Source organism: Hippocampus zosterae, chromosome 19 (genome assembly GCF_025434085.1).
Source record: "Hippocampus zosterae strain Florida chromosome 19, ASM2543408v3, whole genome shotgun sequence".
Classification (NCBI taxonomy): domain Eukaryota; kingdom Metazoa; phylum Chordata; class Actinopteri; order Syngnathiformes; family Syngnathidae; genus Hippocampus; species Hippocampus zosterae.
Window position 1 is genome coordinate 6,062,712 of NC_067469.1, and position 15,238 is coordinate 6,077,949.

At 42.3% G+C, this 15,238-nt stretch overlaps 1 protein-coding gene and 1 long non-coding RNA gene across 5 annotated transcripts in view; one reads left to right on the top strand and one right to left on the bottom strand.

Moving 5' to 3' along the window:
• LOC127592395 (glutamate receptor ionotropic, kainate 2-like) overlaps positions 1–15,238 on the bottom strand; it is a 76,757-nt gene that overhangs the window by 48,661 nt on the left and 12,858 nt on the right. The window lies entirely within an intron of this gene.
• Positions 5,937–11,059, top strand: LOC127592438 (uncharacterized). The gene is made up of 2 exons (XR_007960132.1): positions 5,937–6,192; positions 10,226–11,059. It is a non-coding gene; the product is annotated as an uncharacterized LOC127592438 (long non-coding RNA).

Below are 15,238 nucleotides of genomic sequence, written 5' to 3' on the forward strand. Positions count from 1 at the left end.
TTCTTTACTCAAGGATGCTGACGGGAGATTGAGTCAGATATGTTGCCATGGCGACGAGCGCATCGACGCCACGGCTGAGAGGTAGCGGCGCTTTAGGAGCGCGAGCGGCTGATTGGTAGAGGAAGGACGCCGAGATAGCGCGGATGGGCCTGTCTCCGACTGCCTGTGTGACTAATGACCGGCGGCGTAGCTGCGGGATGGTGGCGGGGCCCCGCGCTGCCATGGCAACCGGCGTACAAAAGCGTCGTTAGGCTAAGTGGCCCAGGTGAGTGCATGCAGACTCTAGGTCAGGCCGTAAAAGCCCCTCGACCGTCACCTATTTCGGTTTTTGTGGGGGTCACACTATGTGATGGAACCCCCCCCCCCCCTCCCACGTAAATTCCCAGAGGGAACGCTCCCCCTGTATGTTTGCCTGGAAATGCGTGATGATTCATGAAAGCCACCCCCGCTCATTAATCTGCCGCTTCCGTTGTAATGGACTGACCTTCAAACATTACACTGGAAGACCACCGACAAGTATGACCAACACACTGCCGACATCGCCCAGTTTGGATAGTGTCAGTGTGTAGGAATAAAAATATGAAATCAAGCCTTTTTTTTTTTTTTTTAGGGCTTGTGCAGCTCTCGAAATGGCAGCAAAGTACCCTTTCCAGGAATAATCACCAATTGCTCATTCCTTTACAATTCTGTCAAATGTGCGAAAGCGAGCGAGCGATCGATCACGTTTTGAAGCAAATGGGGCAAAATGGAGTGCAATACTGTCGAATTATTCTCGACACATTTTTTTTTATGTCGACGGCATAGCAATGGCCTCCGTCTCCTTTCACGACGCCTTTTGGCACACATATTTTGCGGAATACAGTGAAACGCCTTTTGTGGTCGATTATTTTGATGAAAGCAAATGACCATTTAAAAAATCTGTTTTTTAAAAATAGTTTTACCCTTCCCATATGCTTTCAACACATTTGAAACATATTTGACTGCCCACAAAAAAATAAATTTCAAGGACCAATTGGATTTAAAAAAAAAAAAAAAAAAAAGAGTATCTATCTTAGCGTCCTTCACTGCATGTCTCTTTAAGAGCCATGGCAATGTCAAGAATTTTCATTACAATAAAAACCCTTTTTGATTTGATTCAAAACATTAAAAAAAAATTAATAATGGAAACAAATCAAGTTGTCAAGGTGTCACCATGTGTGCTCAGAAAAAAAAAAACACATCAATGAACCTCGGCCAGCATTACGATAAGTGAGCAGAATGTTGTTTTTTGAGAGCGCACACGATCCCTTCCCTGTCAGACCCGAGCATTTTGACACCGAGCTCAACTGTCCCCTGACACTCGGGGCCGCTAAGCCTCCAGCTGACTCAGACACTTGAAGTGACGCACGCGAGCACACACAATCACGCGCTGGCACCGTTGAGCCTAAACCGAGCTGTCAGCCACAAAACAAGCCAGGCTGGGGAAAAGGGGTGCGTTGCAAGGCCACACCTGTGGCGCTCGCTGCAACTTTCACAACACTCCGTCTCGCGAATGCAACAAAAGTACAAATGCGTTGTTAGGTGGATTTGTCAAAATCCCGTATTTTCCGCGCGATAAGGCGTTTCGCAGTATCGGGTGCACCTTCAATCAATGGCATATTTTCAAACTGTTTTCACATGTAGGACGCACCGCATGATAAGGTGCATAGGATAGGAGCTACAATAGCGTTTGCATTATGCCTCCACTAGATGGAGCTACACTAAAGGGAATACAATACAATACAATACAGCTTTATTTGTATTGAGCTTTCACAACTCTGCACGATGCATCTAAAAAGTGAATTACGATAGAAGGGAACCTGTACCGTCATATTTTTTACACAAGGCTGCCTGAATTCTCACTCAGGAGGTCCAGAACAAGTCAGCCTTTTTTTTACCAAACGGTCCATCTCATCAATTTCCTATTAGGACTGTGTGCACACTTTAATTAGAAAACGTGCTGCCAAGCTGACCCGGTTCCAACAAGAGGCACCGGTGATCGTATAACATGTATTCACGGGGAGCGCCGGCAACAGATGTGCGCGTTCTCGCCGCTCTCAATAATGTGCCAGCTAACTCCGCTAAATACGTGCTAATTTGCAAGGCCTCACAGTGGCTGCGGTCAACTACCAGCTGACATTTTGTGTGCTAATTTGTCAAGGAGGGAGCCCTTTTGGTGCTAATTGTGCCAAATTGTGAGTACACTTCTACGGGCCCCCGCGTGCCAGACTCTCAAATGACTTCACGTCCGCTCGCAAGCTCTTCTCTGCACTCATTTGCGAATGTCGCTGAATAATAAAACAGCAAAGAGGAAGAGGACGCACGCAAACGCAACTACTTTTAAAAACGGAAAATACCACCAGCGCGACATGTTGGTTATCGATACCAATACGTTATGTCGATATGGGCAAAAGTGCTGATACTACAACAGCCGATACTCATTCACCAGCATGACGTATACCTTCCGAATAGGAGCATTGTCAGCCCATTTTTAGGTGACCGCAAATTTTGCATAATGGATAATAAACTGTTCCAACAACTTTTTGATTTGCGTTTTGTTTTTGTTTTTTTACTTCAAGCAGGTGTGAGTTTTATTTTTTTTTAAATGCGTCATATTAGTTTCGTGTTTAGTAGTTTTATAGTAGTATTATTTTAAATATTTGGAGTATTTGTTGAGTGATAGATTAAAAAAAAGGTGCATTGTCCAGTAAATTCCAGAAATACCGAAATAAAAACTTAAAATGAATCCCAAAAGCGGATTTAAGATATTTATTGACAAAGATGACAACGAAGGACATTTTTTGCTTAAATTACGATTTGAATAAATGCGAGATGTAATTTCAGTTAGCTTTCTTTTTTTTTTAAAAGCATTTTCATTGTCATTTAACTGTGTGAAGAAAATGTTTTCCGCCCCCCCATCCCCTTTTTATTTCTTAATTTCTTTAAGTATGATAACCTTGGCAAGTAGGTGCGCATATTCTAGTCATGTTTTGAATTTCGCGTTTTGCTTTCAAAACAACTTTGCTTAATTACAATGGTGCTCGCCCGTGATCTGCGTGGCCTTTAAATTGACATTTTGCAGACAGACACTTTTTCCGCATTGAACTCCTTGGCAATTTGGTCCGTTTCATTGTATTTTCAGTCTTTCAAAGCTGCTATTTTTCACCTGTTTGACCCTGCCTGACTGGCGGGTTCATTGAGACTGACATTTAACGTTTGCATTGGCAGTCGCTTGGCGGCTCCGTGTGGTGTGTTGAGGGACACCTCGTAAATGAAGGGTGAAAGTCTTCTTTATGTCGGTAAGGATTGTAAGACGACTGCAAAGAGAGATGACATTTGTGCCGGAGTTCTTTGGCGAAGCACACATATGCGATCACATAGTTATAGCGATTGCTTATGAGTTCATTTACCATAACACTCAGCCGGGTGACCGAATTCCATCGCCTCCTATATCATGATCTCTGTTTCGATCTATTACTTTGAGAGAGATATGAACACGAACAAAAGCGAAATACCGTATTTTCCGCGCCATAAGGTGCACCTAAAAGCCTTCCCTTTTCTCAACAGCCGACGGTGCGCCTTATAATCCGATGCGCCTTATATAGATCAATATTCTGATTTCTTGGACATAGTATTTGAAAATTTTCTGCCAAGCGCTTTGTTCCAGCTGCAGCATTTGTGAAAGCTCAATACAAATAAAGCTGTATTGCATTGTATTTCCTTTAGCGTTGCTCCATCTAGTGTTTGCATACCGCAACAGTAGCCACTATTGTAGCTTCGATTCTATACGTCTTATAACGCGGTGCGCCCGATATATGAAAACCGTTTTAAAATAGGCTATTTATTGAAGGTGCGCCTTATACTGCGAAGCACCTTATACTGCGAAGCGCCGTATTGCGCAGAAAATACGGTTAATCCACTCAAGGATTAGTAAAGTATAGTGTGGTGTTACGATTTTCATTCGTGCAAATGAAACATAAACCAGCATGCAAGCACTTCATGATCTGCAAGATAAAGCACTTATTACAGTAGGGATTTTTATTCTTTTTTTTTGTAAGTGCTTTTCCAGGAGAGAACATAATCAAGTCCTGTGAAACCATGTTCAGTTTTTTTTTTTTTGTAAATTTGGCTTATTTCATGCAGGTCCAAGTACAGAATATCCAAAAGAAGTCAAAATAAATCCCAAACCAAGGGCAGGACCCCCATCGCCAATGAAAGAAGGCAAAGTGTGCAGGGGAATGAAAGTGCGATGATTGAATATGGAGCAGGCGAGGGGATTTTGGAAAAGTCGGTATGAGAAATAGAAGGACCGGGAAGAGGTGAGCGTGTTTTGTAGCGTGTAACATTCCATGTATAAAAATGAGAATTGCCAACACTGTAGCCTCCAGGTTGGAAAGTTCAAGTACATATCCTCATAAGAAATGCCACGCTCGCAGTGCTGATACGCAGGACAAAAAAAATTATAATTGGAGGTTCCGATTCACGAGCCGAAAGCGAACGGATACCAAGGTTAGCATTAATGTTGACACTTAAAACTATTTCTTTCAGTGGCCCTCGTATCTTATCAAACGGCCACATATGGCGCAAACACACCCGCTCGGCGAATAGAGTCTGTTTCCTGACGGCCTCCGCAGGTGACAGATGGCGACCCCGCAGCACGGCTCGCTTTTAATCAAGAGCGATATGCTAATTATCGTCTGCATGCGGAGAGAGCGGCGAGTCAGTCCATCCTTGGCAACGTTGTTTTGAATGTCTTTTTTGAATGTTGATTTCGCTGGATTTCATGGGCCCTGCCGTTGTGATGAAATCGGGGCGCGATGGGAGTTTTTACGGTCACGCGAACCCGGGATATAACTTAACTTGTCGTGTTGTCATTAGATTATTTGCAGCAGCTTTTTTAAAAAATCATTACGCTGACATAAAAACACAAAAATCAAGTTTTTATGAATTGCGAAGAAAGCCAGTTTCAGTTTTATTTTGAATTATTATTCGGAGTGTTCCAAATTTCCGATCAGGGTTTTATGCCGCCGATCATCCCTGAGCGAGATCAGCCAATCCCGATCATACGGATTACGATCATACGGCAGATTTTTTTTTTTTCAGTTTAGAGCTGCTCACTCATGATTATTTAAATAATGAATGAATCTGCCTCATCTCTTTATGAAAACATTTTAATAATTAACAATGACTTTCTTTTGTTGATTTCATTTGCATTACTCACGCTTCAATTTTCATTTACGGCAGTAAAAAGGTTGGTTGATTTTTTTGGGGGGGGGATTAACTTCTCATTTCCCTTTCATTTGTTCCGATGAAGGAAAGAAAAAAAACGTACAATGCATTCATTATGAATTCCGTTTCATTTATTTAAACATTTCAAGGAAATCACTTTGTTTTATTTCTTTGACTTTAATAACCAATATCCACTTTAATGGGAATTTTAAACAACCCACATTTTTCATTCAATTATCACATCGTTATTTTTACATCTCTCTTTCTCTCCCCGTCTGTCTATCATTTTAACCTCATTCAACCATTTAGCAGCGAGGTAACGAAAGAAAAATCCATTATTGTTGCAATTAAGTGCCACACTATTGTTCGGCCGCTCCTTTTCCTTTATTCTAATTCTCACTCTTCCCCCTGCTCATCACCCCGTCCATGTTCCGCTCTCTCTCCTCTGCATTGTAAAATGAACAAAATGTCTGTAAAATTACACTTTCTTTCTTGTCGAGAGGCAGATGTTATCCACCAGCAGAGCCAAGAGGTCACAAATTAATTCAGGTCGAAGCTCTTTAATGCTCACAGCTGGTTTGGACCAAAGGGAGGCGGGAGTCAATTTTACAAGGGAGTTCATCCTTACATTTGAATAACCTTGTTACTGAAATATAAACGGTAACGCGTAAGCACACCGTTCGTGTCACTTTGTTTGACACTTTCAGAAAAGTATGGAAAATTAGGGAAGCAACGTTTTCGAAACAGCTCTCCGGATGATACAGTGCCCCCCCCCCCCCAACTACGCAACGCAGGCGACACAAGGTAATCATGGCAGCGAGTACAAAGACATGAGGGGAGGAGGCGAAACAAAGGCGGCGCACAGACAAAGGACAGTGAAGGACAAAAAAAAACAAAAACAAGGAGGAGGAAGAAGAAGAAGAACACCTTGGAGGCGAGAGGCAAGTAAGTCCAGTACATTGTAGGAAGTTATCTTGCAGCACTTAAGAAGTGAACCAATGGAGGAATGAAAAACATCAATAGATGGACTGCAGGGGGTTGATACAGTATCGACTTTAGATGTAAGGAAAGTAAACACGCAAGTTTGACAACGCCGAAGATATACTGTCAGCTTGCAACTGGAAAACTTTGGAGTCGAGCTACTTTGTATCTCAAGGCACGGATGTACTTGCAGAAAGTTTTTTTTGTGTGTGTGTGTGTGGAGCAGCTTTGCTAATCAATGACGGACGGTCCGATAATTTCTACTGTGCTTTAACTCATTCAATACCAGCCAATTCTGGACCAAGTCTGAAAGGACGTTTAAAAACGTCTTTGGGAGTGAATGAGTTAATTTACGTCCAAGTCATTTCAAATTCATCTCAAATAACCTACCCTGCCCCCCACTGTCCAAAAAAACCCCACAAAAAAATAAAATAATAATAACAACCTTTTGCAATTTGGGTTTCCACACCGCTGTCCAAAGTATTGTAATTTCAGACATTTACGCCGTCTCAAAAAGCACAACTTCACACTGTGTCAACAGGTGATGTCCAAAGTCTGAGTAAGCTGTCAGAAGAAATCACCTCCACCTCCCCAAAATAAATATCAAAACGGTTCACTGAAGAGAGAAAATGGGGAGGGGATGGGTGAGGCAGGAAGAAAAATGGATGGCAATGATTTTAAAAACACACACACACACACAAAGGGGTTCAAGGAAGGCAGATGAAAGCCACTCAATTAAAAGACAGTCCACGAGCTGAACAGAAATCTACACGCACACACTCCTGTCCACGTCTTCCAGCCCGAGGGCAGGAAATTGTCAGTTCCTTCGTGCTGTAGTTATCAGGCCACCGAGCAGGCTGCACGCAATACCCGACAAACACAACTACAGGTGCAAGTCGATAAGCTGCACTTTGCTGCAAAGGTGTGTCCATTTCTCATTCTTTGGCACAACAAAAGGCCAATTGCGGCACGGCAACCTGCAGCAGCGAGGGGTGAACAGAAATGAAAGTCAAAGGCACCGATTTAGGGGGGGGGGGGGGGGGGGAATAAGCCAAAGGCTAATGGATTCCAAAGGAAAAGGGAGGATGAACGGAAACAGTGAAATTGGTGGAAAATTAAAGATTTTATTATTATTTTTTTAGATCATGCGTCTCACGTTGGTTATCACCCCGCTGAGTGGGAAAATGTAGAGCTTTTTGTTTTAAAAATAAAAAGGGAAAGATGAGTAGACAGCCGTCGTTTGGCAGATTAAATTCTACACGTTTTCGTCGAATTCCAAAACTGATCAGGCGTGATGGGAAAATCAAGAGCGTGTCTGAGGACTGAAGAAGCATAATGAGTTTAAAATTTTAAAAATAAAAAGAGATCAAGCCGGTAATAGCATCACAAGCACTAAAGATTAAACAAAGTTGTTAAAGGGCCACGTTTGTGACTAAAACTTTCAGTCGATTGAAGACTTTGAATCTATTTAGTTACCTCTGGTGTATCCCTGAGTTCTGTGATAAAAACGTAAATGGAGTGCGCCTTCTGCACATTAAATTGCGACGTCAAAGAACAGATCGTAAAAGGGGACATCCTACTTGACATTGGATCGTGAATGGTGGATAAAGGCAGCGCTATTGATTGAATGCAGATGACGTAAGCCAATCCGCCTGAATCGTTGCTCCTCCCGTGTCCTTGGTTCACTATTCAAACAGGTTGTGCAGTCAAATTCGCATTTCCTTCTGTTACGCTGGCAAAAGAAGATGGTGAAACTCGCTCGCGGCTAGCGTCATAGCAACAGGGCATGTGGGGCTTTTTACCCAATTACTTGACCTCCGCGGCTTCGATGCTTTCATTTACTGTATGATGCCTTTTTGTGTTTTCTTGGCTTGGAAGTCACATGAATTGCCTCGGTGGGGCGGGGGCCGCCCTCTAGGGTTGGGGGGGGGGGTGGTGTTGTGACGTCTCTGACGAGAGGCAATCACTTCTTAGGGTTATTCATCACAAAGCAAGTAAAGATTTAGCCTGGCGGCAATTAGCACTACTGGCGGCGGTCACAATGAACCATTGTCATGTTTGTTTCCCCTCCTTCAAGCAGTAATCATATAAGTTTAATTACCACGGGTCTCTTGTGTACTCTCTGTAAACCAGACAGTGGTGGCCGTTCTTCCCCTCCTATCCTAAACACGATCAGAAACACTGACCTACATTCACAAAACGTTCATATTTGATCCATGAAACATGAAAATAGCAAAGAGCAGTCAAACGGACAATCAGCAATGCATTGCAACGGCTGACTGGTGACTCGGCATTCTGGAAATGACGTTACTTGCTGGAGATTGCTGAATAAACGCATTTTCATTGTTAAGCGCGTTCTAAGGGTCTAACTATAACTTGGTTGTGTTGTGTTAAAAAATAATCGTAATAATAATAACCAAAGTATGCTTGATATTGTTTTAGCCCCGAGTATTGCTCAAAAGATGGGTGGCTAACTTTACTTCACACCTGACCTTTAACTAAACTGACGCTAGCCGCTAAAGAAATGTCGCAAGCTTAGCCAACGCAAAATGCTAAAAGTAGCTAAATTGCATTACAGCAACAGTACGTATCTCAGTCACATTTATCCTCTCAATTCCTTCCTCTCACACACACACACACACACACACTTTTATTCTATTGCTGCCAAAAACAAGGTGATACCTTGTGCTATGTTAGCTGTTAGCAACTTCTGTAGAACTCCGAAGTCTAGATCAGAAACCAAAGTTGCTGCCGCTCGTGAGCAGCCCACAACACGTTTTTAATCCAATCCCTCACGCTTGCGCCTTGTTCACGTTCTCACAGATGGTAACCTGTGATAGATGCACACAAGCGGCGCCATCCGGGACTTGGCGCCGTTAACTTGCCGCAGCTGCCAGGGTTTTTCTTTTTTTTTTCTTTCCATTTTCCTTTTAGCAATACAAACATTGATTTTTTTTTCTTCGTCTTCTGATTCCTAATGTCTCACAGTCGGGTGGAAGTGGAGACAGCCAAATGTGCCATGATTCAATATAGAGAAGCATGGATGAAGCAGGATGATATGATATAAATGTGGGATTTATAGAGTTCAGTCCCTTGCGTTTTTTACGGGTATTTGCTTTACTTACAGTGGACCTTCTGCAGTGGAAGACCCCAAAAGTGTTACAACTGGAGTTCAGTCAAAATGTTGGGAGAAAAATAATGTCTCCACTCTGGGTTACACGTAACCCATATTGGCTGAAATGGCTAAACCTAAAGGAATCGAGCCAAACTTATTTATATTCGGCACATTGGGTTGAGGATTTGAGCCAGCAGCATGGGTCAATATTTTGACCTAATACGGGGTAACAACTACCCATACTGGATGAAATCGCTAACCCAGTGCTAGGTCTCAAAGGGATCAAGCCAATGCTTAAAGAAGACAACTTTGACCTGTCACTCGAATGACACGTTTGACAATTTTTACACCGGATGCACTTCCTGAGGCATTTTGATCCAGTTTTGAAAACGACAGCAGCTAGGAATCAGCATATGGCTCATAAGGGCTTGCTTTGGGACCCAAGTGGAAGCTCCAATGTGCCCTGACCAGGATTGGAAAACCCGATCCCCTTGTCCACAGCCGCCGGGATGTTATCCACCAAGGAATCCACCACCAATGTTACATTAAATTTGCTCAGTCGTACACAAGACCTGTTTCCAAAATGGCGGCTGCCCAGGCTGCCCAATTCAAATCTTCAACCCAATCTGCTGGGTCAAAATACTTCACCCAATCTTGGAATTCAATCTGCTAGCACAGTTTTACTTCACAATAATTGAATGGACCGTCCATTGTGGCTTGTTGTTATTATTATGATTATTATCATTATTATTATTATGCAGTGCCTTATTATGGATTTTGGTTAGTTTTTTTTCTGAATCATAAGGACCTTCCTCTTCTTTCTTTTTTTTGTACTTGCTCCAACTGAACATGCTCTCCTCTGGCTTTCTTTTTTCTTTTTAGCCCAGCGTGACATCAAATTTCCCTCCCCCCCCCGATCCCCCATGCTCATCTTCCCCGGGTTGGAGCGTGGAGCTGGACAGATCCACGTGTCCTGCGTTTCCTTCCATGTGAGTGATCTCAGCTTTGACCTTCACTCAGCGCTGAGCTGGACACGGCGAGGAAGCAAGAAATGCAAGCACGGGGGGCTCCTCTCGCGGAGCAAGCTCTCTCAGAACAATCGCATACATAGCCCCTCACTCGGCAGGGAAACACTTGAATTGCGACCACCTCGAGTGAAAGGTTAGGGGGAAAAAAAAAATGTTTTGGGGGTTGGGTTGATTGGATTAGACCGTAAAAAGTGAGCCTCAATGCCAATGCTGAATACAACCAACGTATAAACATGTCTTTAATGATGATTCCCATTTGGATGTCTGTACCATGAATCTGTCATCAATGCACCGTTTGAGGCAAAACCTTCAAAGACGGTAAACACATTTTTAGAAATCCATCCAGATCATATCCGCCGCTTCAGGTCCATGTGCGCTGCTGCATGCTAATGTCAGCGCAATCTCCTCTTTGTTCTTGAAACCCACAGTAGATATTTTTAAACCGTGGAAATCATTTGCCAGCAGAGAGGAGATGGTTTCATATTTCTATAAGCTACGCCACGCAGGGCCAAGTGACACATGAATATTCTAAGCAGCTTTGTGCCTCTTTAAATGTATTTGCGCTGAATGTGCTGGCAGTGGGCCCGGGCCGTGGCTGGGGCGCCGGGTGTTATCTCTAATTCTTGCAATCCTAAACTAAACTCCGCCATGGTGATAATTCAGCCTGGCACAAAGCAAAAAAAAAGAAGCTGAGTTAATTAACTCCAACTACTCCCCTTGCATTCTCTTTCACTTTGCATGTCCTCGGAACACCCTAAATTTCTCACAGTGGCCACGGGAGACCCCACCCACTGCCCTCTCCCTTGTCCACTGCGTGTTAAAGACTCAGATGGACGCAGCTCTGCTCGCATTTCCGCTAAACAATATCACGAAGAGCATCATACAAGCGTTCTTTCTTTTTGTCAGTAAAAGGTAAGCTGTTTTCCATTCAAAAGAAAAACTTCATCTAGTTATTAAGTGGATGTTTCATCGTTTGTAACACCGATCAATGTTTTTGCCAATGTTCTGTCACGTTACAGATCCAACTTGTAACTGCATCACACTCAGTTCAAGTTTGTACATTTTCTGCCCTGCCAATTTGAAATCATGTCCTGTTGTTGATTAGACGGATGGATTTTTTTTTCTCAAATATGATTCATTGCTTTATGCAAAAAATAAAATAAAAATAAAAACAAAAAACATTAACTATTCAATTGTTCATTGCAGTTGTACATGCTAGCTAGCTACGACAACCCCAAAGTATGCACTGCGCATACCATAAGATGCTAAAAATAAAATGTACATTGTTTAAAATCCCCGGGGAAGTGCATGCAGTCACGATTATGCTATCCGTTAATGTTGACACAATTGGAGCAGCACGCATTATGCCTCTGGACCTCACGTTTGGTCTGGCTATGGCCGCCGATGCTAACATTAGCTTGATTGCTAGGTTAGTGTTGGACGCTACAGTGTTACATACCTCAGCGTTTTTTTACTGTTGCCCCACATATCCACAAATAAGTTTACAATAGGTCTAACAAATGTGTTTTCATAAGTTTAAATGTGTTTAATGTTGGGGGGGGCGACTAAATGGAGGAAACTTTCACTCATCATCGGAAGAAAAATAAACATCTCAATGTTGATTTTCTGTCTTTTTCTCATCTTCCAGAGGCATTTTATGAATAACAAAAATAACTAAAGTGAAATTAGATCACATTTTCGACTGTGATTCATTTTTTATTTTTTTTTATGTGAATGAATAAATGAGCTCCGTTCCTATTTGCTCATCGGTGAGCTGCCGCGTGACGCCACTTCTTGCCGCATTCCGCCTCATTTCACTCTTACCACCACCCCACCAAAAAAAACCCCCAAGTGAACGGTTATGACGGCCCCCTATCCAAAGTGGCCGTTTTCCAGGAAGTGGCTAAATATTTACTTGAGCGGCTCCGAGACGTCCTTGCTGTATCCATGACTACAACATCCCGTTTAATGCCCTCCGTAGGCACGAGTGAGCAGGATATAAAGGCGCAAGTGTGTTTTATTACGCCGTGTAAAAAGCCGCAGCAGTTCCTATAAAAATGCATGTATCTTCAGCTGATGACTATAAAAGCTCGTCAAGCATTCTTTTGCGCGACAAGGTGAGGCCGCCGCTACACGAAGCAAGACAAAAGGCCACTGTTTTCTTTCATGTTCCAACACGCTCCCGTGCGCGCTTGTGAGGACAAGCGTCTGACAGGAGAACAATACTACGGGCACCGTGCGGGGCCCGCCTGTCTTGGCACAACACAACCGGGCACCGGAAGAAAACAGACAGGCCCAAGGGGAGCTGACCTCCTCGTTTCGGACGCCTTTTCTGCAGTTCTGCAGGAGCAGCTGGGATTATTTGATGACTCAGTGCATCCCAAATGGACAGGACATGCACTGGAAAAGGACCAATGATGCTCTAGAGGCTCTCGGTACATTTTCCTTATGTGATGACCCCACCCCCGTAGCTGTCATCTATTTTTGTATGGAGAGAAGACAGCACTGTATGCAAAGTAGGAAAAGCGTCACACTGTTTTTGTCCTTAACCCTTCCATGCACCAAAAATGATAACTTGTAATCTGGTTATGTGAGAAACTGTCCACTGTAGTCACTTCCGTCCCTGAAAGGATAATTGTCAGTGCTGATGACATGAAAGTACGCCGTGCTTTTATTTCTACTTCATAAAAACAGATCGTTATGGCATAAATAAAACGGCGTAACAGCTATTTACACTTTTTTTTGGTTCAAATTCAATGAACATTGTGCTGCTCCTTCTGCTGTTTGAATGTGTGTGTGCCATGGCCACCTGGGGGCAGTATAAGGCACAATTACATCAGTCGCAAATCCAAGTGTTGCGTTAGTTAATTCTAACTGAAGTCAGTCAAAAAGTTGTTTTTCACATTAATTCACAATTAGTTTATTTTTGAAAATCATTCAGCCCTGGATAGATTGTTAGCTTATTTTTCTACATGCGTTTGTGTTCATATATCCATCACTTGAATTGTACTACTGTCTTGTACAATTAAGTTCAGCATTGCGTTACCGGTTCTCACACGACCCCTTTGGAAATTAATTAGCGGTTGTTCATTTAAAAAAAAAAAAAAACAACAAAAAAACACTTGCATCTTCAATTCAAATTGTTTTAAAATCCAATATGTTATTCAGACAAGAGTCATGGCAGTGTAAGCGAGGGGGGACATGCGTGTAATTGGATATCCTCAGATCCGTATCAGGTCTTGATTACGCATTTTCTAAACTGCTTATTCTGTTCAAGGTCGCGAGGAGCTGGAGTCTCTCTCTCTCAGCCAATTTCATATCCTCTAACGTGGGTCTACCCGAAATCCGCTTTAGCCTTTTGGTGACACTTATTCCAAAAATAAGAAGCAGCCTCAATGAGGGCTGTTGAGAAGAATGTGAGAAAAGAAGGACAATATACAATAGAAATCTGCAAGGAGACACTTGTCGCGAGTTGGCAAAGGGAGTTTTGTTTGTCTTCCTGTTTTCCAACATAGTCAACACTTCTTTTTATTTTTTTTATTTTATTTTTGTTTATACTTGGAGACAATTAAAAACTACAAATGGGAGATCATAGACGGCAACGCAAATTGCCTTTACATTAGGCCATTAAAATTAACGGCAAAAGGTCATATTATTGTTAAATAATTTTTATCCTTATACAATGATTAATTTGTTTTCCCTTTAAATAGAAGGTGAAACACATCCAATCAAAATTGAAGGTTGGCCACCATTCAGTACAACAATGTCAAGCGCAAACAATACTTTCACAATTAACAACTGTGACATTTGTAGCTTTTCAAAGAGGATAAAGAAGATATGCCTTTGAGTATTGCAACACTGTCAGTCCACATTCGTTGCTGCACCATTAGTGTCCAAATATCTGGTCCTGAAATTAAAACTGTTATACCACTGACAAACAGATGCGATTCGTTAACCCCTCTTTAGCGTTTTACATTATGTGTTAGCATTAAGCTAGCTGACCTAAAGGCAGTGTGATGTGGTTGTTTTTAAATACACAACCTGTCATTCTCCTTATTTTTTTGTTTAGTTTGACGATTGATTCCAAGTGGGGGCGGCATTAAATAGATTGAAGCGGCTCAAATCTTGGAAAAAAAAAATCCTAAATTGCAACGAAATTGCTAGAATTGTCATGATTAATAAATACATGGCACAGACTTGGAAAAAATCCCACAAAAATATTTAAATGTGCTGCATTTGAATGGATATGTGCAAGCCAGGTATGTGCAAATACCAATGTTCAACAGAAGCTTCCTGCCTTGCTGCCCAAAAAAAGCAAAGTCTCTGTTCAGGGTGCTGAAAAAAGTGTCTCAGAAGCGCCAGAATTGACATTTTTTAGCAGGTTTTATGGTCTGGCACCAGAAGAGGGCCGTGGAAGAAAACGATTATCAAATTTATCCTGCAGCCAAATGTTGCTGGTGACACGAATCACCTATTATCTGCCGTGAATATCGACTCTGATGCCTGTCTGATGGCAACCTGCGCACGGGCCACATGCTTCTCATCAAAATGCGCAGGGCGACAAAAGCCAGAAAAGATCTTATCTCTTGTGATTACACACATCGGCCACCACATTTGGTACCCCTGACATGCTCGAAAAAAACGCATTTCAGTCTAAGAATTGCTCAAAATTTCATCGTGCTGCGTTTTGATCGACACTGTCAGATATCTATCAATCAATTGTGATTTTCACATATAATTATAGTCATGCGTCAAATTTATATAGCACTTTCATGCACTTCATGACCTCATAACATGATAAGCTATCCACTGTAGTGACCGCTGTCCCTGAAAGGGTTTTATATATATATATATATATATATACTGT